This window comes from Nyctereutes procyonoides, unplaced genomic scaffold (genome assembly GCF_905146905.1).
Source record: "Nyctereutes procyonoides isolate TBG_1078 unplaced genomic scaffold, NYPRO_anot_genome, whole genome shotgun sequence".
NCBI classification, from domain to species: Eukaryota; Metazoa; Chordata; class Mammalia; order Carnivora; family Canidae; genus Nyctereutes; species Nyctereutes procyonoides.
Window position 1 is genome coordinate 1904283 of NW_026575033.1, and position 16921 is coordinate 1921203.

General features: G+C 42.7%; 1 protein-coding gene across 3 annotated transcripts in view; it reads left to right on the forward strand.

Annotated features, from left to right (window-relative positions):
- The first annotated feature begins 2082 nt into the window (after positions 1-2082).
- The window catches only part of ZMYM2 (zinc finger MYM-type containing 2), a 107027-nt gene continuing 92188 nt past the window's right edge, over positions 2083-16921 (forward strand). Inside the window, exons 1-2 of one of the 3 annotated variants that reach the window (XM_055317262.1) lie at positions 2083-2217; positions 3327-3392. The gene's annotated coding sequence lies outside the window, so the exon portion shown is untranslated. The remainder of the gene's footprint in view (positions 2218-3326; positions 3393-16921) is intronic. The other 2 variants (XM_055317261.1, XM_055317263.1) reach the window with 2 other exon arrangements.

Below are 16921 nucleotides of genomic sequence, written 5' to 3' on the forward strand. Positions count from 1 at the left end.
ATGAGTCCAGCATGGCTACCTGTAGGAAGCCTGCTTTTCCCCCTGCCTATGTCTCTGCCTTTCTGTGTCTCTCAAAAATAAATAAAATCTTAAAAAAACAAACAAACAAACAAACAAAAAAAAGATTTGTGGGGGTGAGGTATGGGTGAGAAAAGAGACTGAGGGAATTCATGCTTATTTTAAACCACAGCCGCTTAGGGCTCCCTGCTTAGGGGGTATCTGCTTCTCCCTCTTTTTGCGCTCCTCCCAACTGCCTGCTCGAGCTCATTCTCTCTTCATCAAATAAATAAACAAAATCTTAAAAAAAAAAAAAAGTCAGTGTAAAACAGTACTGGGTAATATTTTACCCAGTTTTACAAGAATATTGTATTGAAAACTGACAAAATTTTCAATCAAGAAATGTTTACAGAAAAATAAATATGACATTCTGAGAAAGTTGGGTGAAATACATGTTGGATATTCAACTTAAAGAGCAGCATATTCATTGCATTTAGTTCTAGGTGGAAGGGTCATGAATGAATGAATCTCTACTAGATGACGCTCCGTGTCGTCTACAACCGTGTGACATCAGTTTTTACGAGAAGTTGACCGGTTCATCGAAAACCTCAGGCTCGTCACCACCGCGTCGCACTTTCCACGGCACCATCGCACGTGTATTTTTTAAGAGGCAGCGGCGCGAGATAACCCGGCGAGTGACCGACCAGTCTAAGTCTACCTCGTCCCCCATTTGTCCCCCGCCAGCGGCTGCAGTCCCGCCAGCCACCGCCAGGGTGAGACGGAAGAGGCCTCCCTGCCCTCTTGGCTGGGATCTTGGAGATCGTACAGCACCATGACGTGCGCCGAAGACGTAGGTGTAGACGGTGAACAAAGAGGAGCCCCACGGTGGATGTGGCGCCCCGGGCACGCCCGCCTCGGGCCCCGGCGCGACGCCCCGCACCTCCGCTCGACTCCCCGCACCCGGGCAGCCCCGGCGGGGCGAAGCGATAGGGCCGACCGCGGAGTGGAGTCTCCATCCACGGTCGAGGACCAGGAGACGGTGGAGGCCGTGGGGAGGCTGCGTAGAGGCTGGGGAGGGCCACCGAACGAGGCTGCGGAGGAGGACGACGGCAGCGCGGGAGGACACGCCGAGGGGAGGCCGCGGCCCCTCCGACAGGCGGGCGCCCCGCTCCCGGGGAGCCCGCAGCTTCCTCCATCTTGGTGGATGCAGGCGGGGAGCGGCGTCTGGGTGTGTGCCCTGTGGCGCCCGCCCCAGGGGCCCCTCGGACGCACGCGCTGGAATCAGGGGCTGTGCCCTCGGCCGAATGGCGGAGCCCAGTTGGGGCTTCGCGGGGCCAAGTTTCCCAGCCCCACGGGCTTTGGTTTTGAATTGGTCCCAAGTTCCCACAGCAGTCCCGACAAAATGGAGGACGTCGTCTCCTCCTACAGCCATGACGGGAGGTGGGGGGACAATTCCCCACGGGCTGAGGCGACGGTGGAGGTGCTCCCACCCCCTCAGCGCACGCGGGGACCCCCTGCGCGCGCTGCCCCGACCTCCCGCCGTGCCTCGCTGCGGCCCCTGCCCCGGCGCGGCCCTCCCGGGGGGCGTCACGCACTGGACAGGGAGGGCGCCGAGGACATCGAGGCCGCGTCTCTCCTCAGGCAGGGTCGCTGGGAGCGGCTCCAGGGGCCCGGGCGCCCAGGCCCGAGTCAGGCTAGGCGGCCACGGCCCCGGTGTGTCGGGCCGTCCCGGGCCCTGGAGGGCACCCCGGACCCCCAGGGAGCGAGCCGGCGGCTGGGGCGGCAGCGGGCAGCGTAACTCGGGCTGCCTGACCCTGACGGACCCGGGGGTGGGGGCGGGGAGGGAGGCGGGGGTAAGGAGGGGAGGGGACGCGGCCGAGGGCCGAGCGCCGGCGGAGGGGGGAGTGGAACGGCAACGCCGGGGGGCGTGGCCCGCGCCTGACGGACAGCCCTTCGGACCCCCCCCCCGAGGGGGGTCCTGAGGGACAGCAGAGGTGGCCAATGGGCGCGCCCGGGGCGCCCCGGCCCGCCCTCCCCGCCGGCCAATGAGGGCGCGGAGGGCGGAGCCTCCCCGGGCTCGGCCGCGCCACCGCCTCCTCCGCCTCCTCCTCCTCACCAGCGCTAAACCCGGGACTGGACCGAGCGGAGTTGTGCGTGTTGCCGAAGGGGGGTGGGCCGGGGGAGGGGAGGTTCGTTCCGCGGAGCCGCAGCCAGAACCGGGTGAGGCTTATCCCCGCTGTCTTTCCAGTCCGGGTCCGCCGATAGTGGGGGTGGCTGGGAGCAGCGCAGCCTCGGGAGGAGGAGGCGGAGGCGGAGGCGGCTGGGGAGGCGGAGATGGGTGAGGGCAGCCTCCGGAGCCTCCCACCGACCCGGGATTAATACCCCGCGGCGCGGCCGCCGTCGCCGCTGCCGCGTCGGGGCCTCGGGGGCTGCTCCGGGCTCCGCTCATGTCACAGGCGTCTTCGCGTGCGGCCCGAAGGGCTGCGAGAGTGAGGGAGAGGCCGGGAGGGCTGGGTGAGGCGGACGCCAGAGGCGGGGGTCGCTCGGGGGCCGGGGGGCGGCCCGGGCCGGGGCGGCGGGAGGTCGCGGGGTATTTTTCCTTTCTTCCTTGCGGGGGGGTGGTGGTGGTGGGGCGGTGGGGGGAGGGGCGCCTCAGTTGGTTCTCCCGCTCTCGGGGCTGCGCTCGCACCGTCTCCGCGGTAGCCCGAGGTCCCCAAGTTTTTCGGGGCGAGGGTGCTGCCTCTTCCCCCGCCGGGTCCCCTCCGTCGCTCTTCCCTTCCCCGGGCTGCGCTGCGCGGCTCTCGCTCCTCACGTATTGTTTGGCTGGGTCTCTAATGGCGGACGGGGAGGCAGCGCTGCCGGTCGCCGACTGCAAGGGGGGGGGGCAAGTCTCGGGCCCAGGGCAACTGCTTGGGGCAAATATGGGAGATAGCAGCCCGGCGGTGACGTGAGCCACCCCTTACCTCCGAATTGGTGCCCGGAGTGACGGGGACGACGCTGGGTGGGCAAATTTAGGAGGGAATACGGATCCTTGCTGGCGTCGAGGCAACGTCTGCCCTTCCCCCCGCTTTTCAGTAGCAGGCTTGGTGCCCTCCAGCCTCCTCCCTCCAGATTTTGCCTTTCACGTGGGTTTTGGTCCCAGATATATATTTTGCGCGGTTTTGCTCTACTTTACGTAGGAGGGGATTGTTGGCTGGGGAGTAATAATAGAAGGGCCAAACCTCCTTGACCTCTTATTCTCGTCTCGGCTTCCTCCTGGTGGAAGGGGCTTGGTTCTACCACCTGGTTAGATGTTCTTGATCCATTTTTCATTTTTCCTCTTACCCCAGGACCAGGAATCGCGTTCAACCCCATCTGGTGCGTCTTTGGCAGAAAGTGAGGAAAGCACCCCCATTGTGAGTCCTTCGCCCCTAATTTGTTGATCTTAAAGGACGTTGTCAGGTTGTAGGGATACAGCCGTGGGACTTGTCCATCCCCGTTGTTTTGAGGGGGAGGAGCTTTCCCTTGGGTGGCAGCTGCCCTCGGGGTGAAGCCTGGGTAATGGCTGGTGAGGCAGCTGGGAGTGGGCGCTGCTGTTTGCACCGCTGCAGACATCTCTCCTGCTGCTGCAATACCAACCTCAGCAACCAGACGACGGGCTCCTGCAGCTGCTCACGTTACCCGGGAGGAGGGGTGGTGCAAAGGAGGGCATATTTCTGGTGCCCTCTAGAGTTCCAAAGTGGGAATTGTAGTTATTTCGTTTTAAATGCTATGCATGCAAACGTCTTTAACACTTTTTCTTCCTTTCTATTGAATAATTGATTGCAGGGATTGGAAAAAATAGAATCATTTAACTTTTTGTTTCTGTCTGATTTAAAAGACTCTTAGGGCTCATGAGTTAGTAGAACTCTTTCATGACTTTGCTTTGGAAAGGGCATGAAGACCACCCTAATTTATCCAACTGGGTAACCTGTGTTGCTACCGTGTTGACACTAGTCCAGGGCTCCAAATGATCTCGTAGTCGTCTGTCTTCTGTCTTCTGTGTCGACTAGTCTTCACTTGAGTCATTCTTGAATGTGTCACCTGAATTATTGTTTAATGCTTGTAATTTGTTGGTTTTAAGAAACAATCTTCTAATATGCTAGACCGTAAAATAAACATAACCAGTCAAAATTTCTGTCATTTGAAATTAGTTACAAAATATCAGTGAAGCTAGCACTCTGGACACAGTATATTTCCTAAACTCTGGACACACTATCTCATTGACAGTTGATGCTGTAAGTTGTGGCTCTCTGTCAGAGGTAAGTCATATAGTAGCTTATGCTTAAATATTAAGTCTCAAATGGATCAAAAGATAGTTAATAGAGATCAGTCTTTACTGAATACTGATCTGTAGGATAATGTGAGGATGACAACTTATATTTTAATACACAACATTGTAGGCACAATGCAAGGCACTTTCATGTATTATTATTTCCTTTAATTTTAGCAAGTGGCCTGCAGAGTAATGAAAGCAACATATGTTGAGTCCTTATATGCCAGCATAATGCTAAGTTTTTAAAAAAAATGTTATTATGGAAACAACTTTATGAGTGAAGGTAGTAATGTTGAACCTTTGTGTACCTGTCATTTACATTCTATAATTCTCAACACGTAACTAAAGTGATAAGTAATATAATCCTCACAAAATGAGGTACTGTGTAATAGTGTGATACTGTGAGAGACCAGTGATATACCTACTGTTTTTATTCCTAATTTGTAGAGGAGGAAACAGGCATAGGAAGGTACCAGGTAGTAGTAGTAGTATCAAATAAGCAGCATGATTACAGTGCCTACGTTCAGCAACTCTGTTGTACAGTGCCTACGTTCAGCAACTCTGCTGTCCTGTTTTAAAGTACATAATATATTTGTTTTACACATTTGGGAATTGAAACAGTGAAAAAGCCAAGGTTAGAATACTCTCAACTTATGTTCTTTTCCTAGAGAAAATAGCAAATGTTTGAATCTTACTGAGTATCTTTTAAAAAGATAATGGCCACTGTAGTTACCCTTAGATTATTTTACTGCCTTATTTACAAACTACTTGAATCAGGAGTATTAAGTTCTTTTTCAGTATATCTGTGTACAATTCAGAGTTGATAATTGTTTCATAAATACTGCAGCTTGAATGAATAATAACTTATGTGATGAGTTTATAGCTCTTTTCAGGTATTAAATCATTGATATAATGGATCAAGGATCAGATCTTTTGCATAGATGGGCAATGCTTATTTTATCAACACATATTTTCACAAAAGCTTTAACTTTCTCAGATTTTTTTCTTTGTTCTTAATTATGTTGATAGGAAGGTTGGTAAATTGGTTATATTTAATATACATTTGGAGATGCGACATAACAAAATATATAACCAGGAGAATCTCTAATATCAACATATATATATATATATATATATATATATATATATACTAATGAAGGCCATGGTTTTTTCTGCTAATACCAAAAAGTGGTCCTTTTTACACTTAATCATTTGGCTCAGATTTTAAAATTCCTTTGTTTAAAAATACCAAGAGGGAGAAGGATAGACAGAGGAAGAGGGAGAGTTTTGTTAAAAGAGAATCTTAAGCAGATTCTACTCTGGCGTGGAGCCTCCTTGCAGAGCTGAATCTCACAACCCTAAGATCACAATCTGAATCGAAATCAAGAGTCCAGGGCTTAATTAACAAACTGAGCCACCCAGGCACCCCAATAATATTTTCTTAAAGATTATTCTATTTTGCTCTTGTTTGAGGTAAAAAAGTGCATAAACTTTGTACTTTTGAGACAAAGTGAGTCCTATGATCAGATGCTGCGGTATTATTGTGGTGGAAAGAATATGTACGAAATGCTGGAGCTCTATGTTTCAAAAGGTGTGGATAATAAGAACTTTTACATTTTCTGTCATCTAGGCATTAATCTCTGTCTCTGCTCCATTAACAATATTATTAATTTATATATTACTATATCGAATAGCGTTTAAGAAGACTCTGGCATATTCAGTTTGAATGTGTGTTTTTAGGGGAGCCCAAATGCAAGTCTTTTCTCCCTCTGAATTTTCAAATAGTATTTGGGTAGGGCATTTTAAGTTTGACTCCATCCATTTTCCGTTTTTTAATTTCAGTTGGCTAATTTTCTTCTATTCTTGTTAGAGAGTAAAATTGAAGTTTTAGATTTGAACAGGACTTTTGAACTATTCAAATCTAAAAGTTCTTACACACTAATATGTAAGACCTATGAAGTTGTCAGTGAGAAAAAGTACTGTTGGATAAATCCATGATTTTTAACTGTGCAACTCTAGGTAACAATTGTATTTTATTTTTTATTTTGGTTGTATACCAGCAAGAAAATTGTTTTACATAGTTGGAGTTGCAAATTTTTTTATTTGCAACCTGTTTCTTAAACAAGTCACTTTGGAATCTTAGGTTTCTATTATTAAGGTAGAAATGGGTAAGGAATTATGAGGGCCAGCACCAAAAACAAACTTAGTAACAAGATAAATTGGTTATCTTAAAATGTTAAAATTTGGATTGTGAGCATATCTGTTGTTTTATTGCATATTTTAAAATCTATTAATTTTTTGCATCAAGCTTTATATAACACTTTGGAACCACGGAGAAAGTTTTTGTAAACCAATGGGAAAATCTATTTTAGAGTTTAAAAAGGATGTGTAGAAGTTTACAAAATCAGTTGGTCATATGACTAGTTTGGGATTTGTTCTTAGTTCTATTTTATTTTTAACTTAATAGCAGTACATTGAAAGTTAGAAGTAATAAAATTTAAGAAAAATTCCTGGTCCTTAAATTGAAAGCAGTATATGACTGGGGTTTTATTTTTACTGATTTGATTAGTGTCCTGTAAGTATTAATATTTACTAATACAAGAAATGATTTGAGAGTAAACTTTGGATACTAGTGTAAGTAGGTAACGAATATTTAATAGATCTGGTTTAAGAAAAAACTTTTGAATATTTGTTTCATTATTACATTACAAAAACTAGATACATGTAATAATGAAACAAATATTCAAAAGTTTTTTCTTTCTTGAAGAGTTACATTACTGTTAGAGAATTTTAACCATTTTTTTTTTTAAGATTTTATTTATTTATTCATGAGAGACGAGAGAGAGGCAGAGACACAGGCAGAGGGAGAAGCAGGCTCCATGCAGGGAGCCCAATGTGGGACTTGATCCTGGGTCCGGGTCTCCAGGATCACGCCATGGGCTGAAGGCATGTGCTAAACCGCTGAACCATCCAGGCGTCCCTGTGTTTGTTTGTTTAAAGATTTTATTTATTTGAGAGAGAGAGACAGCAAGAGAGAGCATTAGCAGGGGGGATTGGGAGAAGCAGATTCATGCACTGAGCAGGGAGCTGGACCTGGGGCACCATACCAGGACCCTGGGATCATGAGTGGAAGGCAGATGCCTAACTGACTGAGCCACCCAGGCACTCCTTAACCCTTCTTTTTAATATCAGTATGCTGCCAAGATTCAGGTTTGTCTTATTTCTCCAGAGTGTTTCTAGATTTCTTTCCTCTGGTGTTCTTAGTGAATTTGAAGGTTTAATTTATTTTGTGAATTAAAAATTTAAAGGTTAAAAATAATGCACCTAAAACAATACAATGTTATGTGCCAATTATACCTTTATTAAAAAAAATTTAAGAATATTTTATTCTTAAATATTTTAATATAGTTCACATATTTAAAATTAAATTGTAAAATTAAATTATAATTTAAGAGTAATTATAATCTATTATGAGTGGAATTGTTGCAACCTCATTAAAATTGGGAAATATGTTACAATTCTTAGAATAAACATTTCTTTGTGACTACATTTAAGTTGGATAAGAAAAATACTTAAATGCTGATTTTAAGTGAGATTGTGGTGCTTAGTTACAGATATCAGACAGAAGAAAGTTCACAAGATATGACCCACAATGAGACAAATCCTTTAGTTTTTTTTTTACTTTAGGGAATGCTGTATGTACTTTTGCTATAGCCACCTAGATAGTTACATTATCTGGATTTATTATTATAAGAATGTGGAACTGAATTCGTGGTTTTGTAACCTAAAGGCATTGAAGTGACTTTCTGTGTAATACTGGAACAATTTTATAATCATTTCTAAGAGGTATGTCTTTTGATTAGAAAGAGTAGTATTTCTTGGACTGTTGAGCTGGCTGGACCAGACTGAGAATAGTCCAGGGTAATCAGGGCACTGCAGAAATAATTTATTTGACAAATTGTATATTGTAACATTTATCATATATCAAGTAATTATAACAAATATGTTCTATTAGTAGTTAGCCAGCACTTGCTTTGGCCCAGTGCTTAGAAGAGCATTTCATCTAGACTTCTAGTGCTACACCTAATGCTACACTCTAGGACCATAATTTGGAATTTGTAAGTGGTTAGGCCAGTAATGATCAGATTAATGAATTGTTAATCCGGTTCTGTAGAAGTAAAGAAATGTTAGAGTATAAGTAAAAATTTAGTTTAAATAAAATTTTTGTTTTATTCTTTTATCCTATCTCTATTTGTATTTTTTTCTTCAAGGCTTGTCATATTTTAATTATTTCAGTTTATTTTAAGTATTTCTGGCCCTAATGTGGTATTTAAATTCTTATGTTTTTGAAGTAATGAAAATTTTGTTTTATTTATTTATTTATTTTTAAAGATTATTCATTCATGAGAGAGAGAGAGAGAGAGAGAGAGAGAGAGAGAGAGAGAGGCTGGCTCCTTACAGGGATGTGGGATTCGATCCCTGGACCTTGGATCATGCCCTGAGCCAAAGGCAAATGTTCAACCCTTGAGCCACCCAGGCATCCCTGTTTTTGTTTTAATATAGTTATGTAAAATCATTATAAGATTAAGTTGTTTTTAACTTAATTCTTTTTCTTTTCTATTCTTTTCTTTCTATGTGCTTGGAAGTAGGTAAAGGGACGGGGGCGGGGGGAGAGAGAGAGAGAGAGAGAGAGAGACTCCCACACAGACCCCATGCCCAGTGCATAGCCTGATGGACTCCATCCCAGAACCCTGAGATCATGACCCAAGCTGAAATCAAGACTCAGACACTTTTTAAATTTTATTTATTTGAGAGAGAGCAGGAGCAGGGGGTAGGGGCAGAGGGAGAGGGAGAAGCCAACTCCATGCTGACTTGGGGCTTGAACCTCTGACTCTAAGATCATGACTCGAGCTGAAGGCAGACAGTTAACCAGTTGAGCCAGACAGGTGCCCCCAGAGTCAGACACTTAACTGACTGAGCCACTCAGTTACCCCTTAACTTTTCAACTTTAATTACTATGAATATTGTCTCACTGTGTATTTTTATTTTTCTTTGACTATCTTAAATTGTATAGATTGTATAGTTGTTTCTTAATCAGATATTTTAACTCCTGCTTATTAGTAAGTCATTTAATTCGATATCTGAACAGTTTTATGTTGCATATCAAAGAGCAGCTTATGTTCAAGTTAGTCTTTGTTTTCCATGACCCAAACTCTTGACTACTTTTATTCCTTACTTTATTTGTATGTTATATTTTCCATCCTTATGTCCTTGCCCAGCTGTTTTCATCCTATCTTTCTCCTGGACTTTAGTGTTCATTTATCTTTCCCATTTCTAACTGCTTTTACATTTAGGGAGAAAAAAAAAAAACCCGAAACAGCACACAGTATCTACTCATTTTGCTCTACTTATATTAGGCATATCCAAATTTTAGTAAATGTTTGAATTTGCTGAGATCATGGAATGTAGGCATGGTTCTAGTGGTATGTTGGTGCCTCACATGGAAGGGGAACTAGTGAGACTTAATTTGTTTTTTTCTGTCTAAAAAATTTATTTTTGCTACTTGATGTTGCTAGGGGATTTGCAGTGTGACATGAGTTTGGAGCCAGAGAGATTGGGGTTCAAGTCTGCCCTTGCTTATGAGGGAACTTTTGGGGTGATGAAAGTTTTCTTAAACTAGGTTGTGATGATGACTGCATAAGTGTATAAATTTACAAAGAATTGTCAAACTTTTCACTTAAAATAAGTAAATTTAAAGATTTACTTATTTATTTTCGATAGAGCACAGTATTGGAGGGGAGGGGCAGAGGGAAAGAGAATCCCGAGCAGACTCCTTGCTGAATGCGGAGCCAGACACAAGGGCTTGATCTCAGGACCCTGAGATCATGACTTGAGCAAAATCTAGAGTCTGATGCCTAACCAACTGAACCACTCATGCGACCCTAAAATAAGTAAACTTTTATTGTATGGAAACACCACCCCTATAAAACTTTTAAAACCAGTTTTGCTCTACTATTTATTTACCAGCTTGTGATCTCTCATAAGTTATTTAACCTCTGAGACTTAGTTTACTCATCTGACAAATGAGCGTAATAATGCCTGCTTTTCTGTGATTGCTATGAGATAAAAATTAAAAATCATGCAGAGTATGACTGGTGCTCAGTTAATAGCTGCTAAACCACTGAGCAGCCTGGGAGGCTCAGCGGTTCAGCACCTGCCTTCGGCCCAGGGGATGATCCTGGAGTCCCGGGGTCGAGTCCCATATCGGGCTCCCTGCATGGAGCCTGCTTCTCCCACTGCCTATGTCTCTGCACCCCCCCCCCCCCGTCTCTCATGAATAAATAAATAAAATGTTAAAAAAATAGATGTATAAGCTATTCACCTCAGGTGAGTAGGTGCTCAGTTAATAGCTGCTAAGATTCTAAATCTGTCTGAATGGACCAAACATCATGAATTTCTTGCCACTACTGGTACAATAACCTCACTGAATGCTCATCAGGTTGTAGAGGGAAGGAATTAGATCTTTCTCTTTACTGATTTTTCTCTGCCTGCTCCTTTGTTAAAGAAATTTCACTGATTTGGACTCGCAACACTATACCAAATCTATTTTTTTAAGGTCCCTAGTGATTTAATTGTCAAATCCTTAAGTGCTTTTTTGTCTTCATCTTCTAGCATTTAAAATTTATATTCCCTGAACCTCTTGATTTCTGGGACTGCAAACTTAATGTTGTCTTACGCTTCTCTATCTTCTTCATTTCCCCTCATTAGACTGAAATGTTGAGACCTTTAAATGTTCTTATGTCCTAACGCACTTGGCTCTCTCTAGTTTTGTTTTGTACATTGACTGTAGTCCATTGTGTTAGATATTTTAATTTTTATATTTAAAAGACACCTTTTTTTAATTAAGATTTTTTTTAAGGATTTTATTTATTCATGAGAGATTGAGAGAGAGAGAGAGGCAGAGATACAGGCAGAGCGAGAAGCAGGCTCCCCACAAGGAGCGCTATGTGGGACTCCATCCCAGACTCTGGGATCATATCCTAAGCTGAAGGCAGGTGCTCAACCACTGAGCCACCCAGGCTTCCCAAATTTATTCATGAGATACACAAAAAGAGAGAGGCAGAGACTTAGGCAGAGGGAGAAGCAAGCTCTATACAGGGAGCCTAATGTGGGACTCAATCCTGGAACTCCAGGATTACGCCCTGAACTGAACCTCTGAGCCACCCAGGCGTCCCTAAAAGGTACTCTTCATCCTATTCCCTATTCCAGTCTACAGCTAGATTAATTTTTCATAAAGCCCAGTCTGATCCCATCACTCATTTTGTAAAAACTTGAGAGATTCTTGTTGGCATGTGAAACAAAATAGGAACTAAGCTTAGAAACCTTTAAAAAGAAATAAGTTAGGAAATGTGCCATATATATATATATATGATTTTTGGTAGGTTCTCAGTGTTAATTTGAAGAGACAATCATGTAAATGAATGAGTATAAGCAATGAAGCATAACAGGTGATACACAGACATAAGTAGTTATATGTGTGTCTGAAAGGACAGTTCTTAATATTTTGGTTATAAAAATAAAACACACCCTTAAAATCTTCAAGTACTAAGAAAAATGTGACATAGAAAATCCCATTTTATATGAGATGTTTATGTTTTTAAGTGTATTCTTATAATTTTTCTCCATCATACTAATATTTTGTATGTATACTATTATTAATAATTGGCATTTTCTACACAGGACTGACAGTCTTGTAATTCTTTCCCTATCCTTCTGTTGGAAAAGTCTTCAGTTGATTAACTTTTGAATTCTAGTGGTTGATGATTAGAATAGTTCATAAGTCTCAGTTCTTTGATTGAGGGGTAAAGTGGTATAATGAAAGGTATGGGGACTTAAGCACAGATGGTGGTTTTGCACCTCACAGCTATAATGTAGAAAAGCTACCTGCTTACACAAAACCGTTTACTCATCTGCAAATTGGGATAATAATAATATATTTAAGAGGTCTTTTATAAGGTACATTTTAAAGTAGTTGTGATGGGGACTCCTGGGTGGCTCAGTGAGTGGTTGAGTGTTTGCCTTTGGCTCAGGGCATGATCCTGGGGTCTGGGATCGAGTCCTGCACTGGGCTCCTTGCAGGGAGCCTGCTTCTCCCTCTGCCTATGTCTCTGCCTCTTTATGTTTCTCATGAATAAATAAATAAAATCTTAAAAAAAAATAAAGTAGTTGTGATGAGTAATGGTACTAGGGATATCTCTATTAAATGGTAGTTAATCATTTTATTAGATATGTGATAAAATTCAGAGACAAAAAAGTGGAACTCAAGTCATGAAGGGGTTGAAAAAAAGGGATAAACTGAAATAAGGCTGAGTGCCTTAGCTTCAGAATTTTACATATTTACTAGATAGTTTTTTAAATTACGTTGAATTGTAAATGATGGGTAGGATTATCTATTTACTTCCTATAATTTGTCTACCAAAGAAAACGCAGGTTTTCTTTGGAATACTCCATGTTTTCTTTGCATTGCTTTCATTTTATGACCAATCAGTGAATGTAAGAATGTACCTCTGGGAGAGAATGCTGGTAAAAATTGTCATGCATTTCAGGGTGCCTCGGTGGCTCATTCGGTTAAACCTCTGCCTTTGGTTCAGGTCGTGGTCTCTCAGGTCCTGGGGACCAGGGATCAAGCCCCATGTCCCGCTCCCTGCTGAGTGGAGAGTCTGCTTCTCTCTCTGCCTCTGCAACTCGTCTTGCTTGTGCTCTCATGCGCTCTGTTTCAAACGAATAAATAAAAAATCTTAAAAAAAAAAAAAAGAAATTGTCATCCATTTTGAGTCTTAAAAAACAGAAAATAGATTTTTTTTCTTTAGTAATAATCTGTATTGGAGAAATAGATTCATAGTACCTGAAGCTTTTTTTTTTTTTTTTTTTTAAAGATTTTATTTATTCACGAGAGACAGAGAGTGAGAGAGAGAGGAAGACACACAGGCAGAGGGGAAACAGGCTCCATGCAGGGAGCCCAATCTGGACTCAGTCCTGGGGCTCCAGATCAGGCCCTGGACTGAAGGCGGCACTAAGCCACCCGGGCTGCCCTCTGAAGCCTTTTTGAATCTGTGATCTCATTTGCTTACTGATGCAAATATTTTTGTTTGATTAAGTTAGAAGGCTGTTAATTATGGAACTTTTGAACTCCTGTAAACAAAGTATATTCTTTTTAAAGCTCGTTACTTCATCATGTTAAAAACACTGGGAAAATTTGTTTTCAGAGACAGTCATATTACTGGATCCTAGATTTAGAATGCCAAGTGTTTTAAGAATAAATGTTTCCACATTAACATATGTCATTGAAGTTGTTGTATTGTAGATTTTAAACTATATATGGAGAAGGAAGTGTGGGTTTATTTAGCTTCTTTGGTTAAGGGTTAAAAAGAGATCATGCAGGGGTGCTTGGGATTCAATTGGTTAAGTATCTGCCTTTGGCTCAAGTCATGATCCTGGATCCACTCAGCTGGGAGTCTGCTCCTTCTTCCTCTACTCATGCTTTCTCACTGTTTCTCAAAAATCTTTTTAAAAAAGGGGTAGAGCATGATGACCTTTTATTGGGGTCTAAGATTAAGCCATGTTACTAATTACGTAGATTGAATATGGAAGTAATAAAAAGTCATGACCAAAGACACAGGGCAGAGATTTTTATTGTTTATCTTTTGAGGACATTATTTTAACTTTCTGTTTTATAATGGGTACACTGAAGCTCAAGGGTGAGATTATTCTTTGGACCACAGGAGGGGAGGGAAAGATAGAGCTAGAATTCAGTTGTGGCGGGGGGGTGGTGCGCCTCGGTGGCTCAGCGTTTGGGTGTCTGCCTTTGGCTCAGGGTATGATCCTGGAGTCCCAGGATCAAGTCCCGCATTGTGCTCCCTGCATGGAGCCTGCTTCTCCCTCTGCCTATGTCTCTGCTTCTCTGTCTCTCCTCTCTTTGTGACTCTCATGAATAAATAAAATCTTAAAAAAAAAAAAGAATTCATTTGTGGGGAGATAATTGGGGAGAGTAGTAAAAACCAAAGAAGAACCCAGAGAAGTTGTTATGTTACCTCTTTTCATTAGAGAAAAATATTCATTCAATAAATTATTAGCCAGGAATTATGTTAACTATAGAGGATACAGATAATAAAAACATAGGTCTTTGCCCTCATGGAACATACAGCCTAATGGGGGTATAAGATTACAAGTAAACAGAATTTCAAACTGGGTAACTGCATCTGAGGAAACGTGATGATGAGAGTATAATAAGGGAGAACTTCAGACCAGAGATGGGTTAATGAAGTGTTTAATAGGGAAGGTCTTGAGAGAGTGACTTTTTCTTTTAAAGTTTATATGTAAATTCCAGTTAACATACAGTGTAGTATTAGTTTCAGTTGTATAGTTCAGTTATTCAGCACTTCCATACATCACCCAGTGCTCATCACAGTAAGTGCACTCCTTAATCCCCATTACCTATCATTATTATTTTAAAAGATCATTTATTTATTTATAAAGATTTTATTTTATTTTATTTAAAGATTTTATTTATTCATGAGAGACACAGAGAGAGGCAGAGACACACAGTCAGAGGGAGAAGCAGGCTCCACACAAGGAGCCTGACGTGGGACTTGATCCCGAGACTCCAGGATCACACCCTGGGCCAAAGGCAGGTGTCAGACCGCTGAGCCACCCAGAGATCCCCTTATTTTTACTTATTTGATAGAGTGAGCACAAGTAGGGGCAGAGGGAGAGGGAGAAGCAGGCTCCTTATGGAGCAGGGAGCCTGATGCTGAACTGATCCCAGGACCCTTGCATCATGAGCTGAGCTGAAGGCAGACGCTTAACCAACTGAGCCACCCAGGTGCCCTGGTTTTGTTAAGTTCCACATGAGTTGAAATCATATGGTATTTGTCTTTCTTTGACTTATTTCACTTAGCATAGTACTCTTTAGCTCTATCCATGTTGCATATGGCAAGATTTCATTCTCTTTTATGGCTGGGTAATACTCCATATATCTATACATATATATGTGTGTGTATATATGTATATACCACATCTTCTTTATCCATTTGTCAGTCAGTGGTCACTTGGGCTTTTTTCATAATTTGGCTATTGTAGATAATGTTATTATAAACATTGGGATGCATGTATGCTTTTGAATTAGTGTTTTTATATTTTTTGGGTATTTACCTAGTACTGTAATTGCTGGTTTTATTTGTTTTAGGGAGAGCATGTTTGAGTACATGCAAGCAGAGGGAGGAGCAAAGGGAGAGAGAGGGGGAGATAATCTCTAGGAGACACAGAGCTTGACTTGATCCCACAACCCTGAGATCCTGACCGGAGCTGAAACCAAGACTCAGATGCTTAACCGATTCAGCCACCCAGGTACCCCAGGATAGTTCCATTTTTAACTTTTTGAGGAACCTTCACACTTTTCCAGAGTGGCTACATCACTTTGCATTCTCACCAACACTGCAGGAGGGTTCCCCCTTTTCCACATCCTTACTAACACCTGTTGTTTCTTGTTTTATTGATAGCCGTTCTGTCAGGTGTAAGGTGATAATCTCATTATAGTTTTGATTTGTATTTTCTTTCTTTTTTTTTAATTTATTTATTTATGATAGTCACAGAGAAAGAGAGAGAGAAGCAGAGACACAGACAGAGGGAGAAGCAGGCTCCATGCACCAGGAGCCCGATGTGGGATTCGATCCCGGGTCTCCAGGATCGCGCCCTGGGCCAAAGGCAGGCGCTAAACCGCTGCGCCACCCAGGGATCCCTGATTTGTATTTTCCTAATGATAAGTGGTGGGAGCATTTTTACATGTCTGTTGGCTATCCATATGTCTTTAAATGTCTTTCATGTCTTCGGCCCATTTTTAATTGGATTATTCATTTTTGGGGTGTTGAGTTTTATAAGTTTTTACTATATTTTAGATACTAACCTTTTATCAGATATGTCATTTGCAAATATCTTCTCCCATTCCAGAGGTTGCCTTTTAGTTTTGTTGGTTATTTCCTTTGCTGTGCAGATTTTTAAAAAAATATTTTATTTATTTATTCATGAGAGACACAGAGAGAGAGAGAGAGGCAGAGACACAGGCAGAGGGAGAAGCAGGCTCCGTGCAGGGAGCCTGTCGTGGGACTCGATCCCAGATCGCCAGGATCAGGCCCTGGGCTGAAGGTGGCGCTAAACTGCTGAGCCACCAGGGCTGCTCTGTGCAGCAGGTTTTTATTTTGATATAGTCCCAGTAGTTAATTAATTTTATTTTTAAGTAAGCTGTAAGCCCAACATGGGGCTTGAACTCATGACCCTAAGATCAAGAGTTCTCTACCAACTGAGTCAGCCAGGTGCCCCTCAGTAGTTTATTTTTGATCTTACTTCCCTTGCCTCAGGAGACGAGGGAGTGACATTTATATTGAGACTGGAAAGAAGTTCAGAAGAGATTGTTTCAGAGGAAGATTGTGTACAAAGGACCTCTTGGGACAAGGAGGGTCTTGGACCCTTCCATGAACTAAAAGGCTTAGTTTAGCAGAAGCCTAAGAGCAAAGTGGGAATGAATAGTGCTGAAATTGAGCCTTGCATGTTGGTAGTGATCAAATCAGGCAGGAA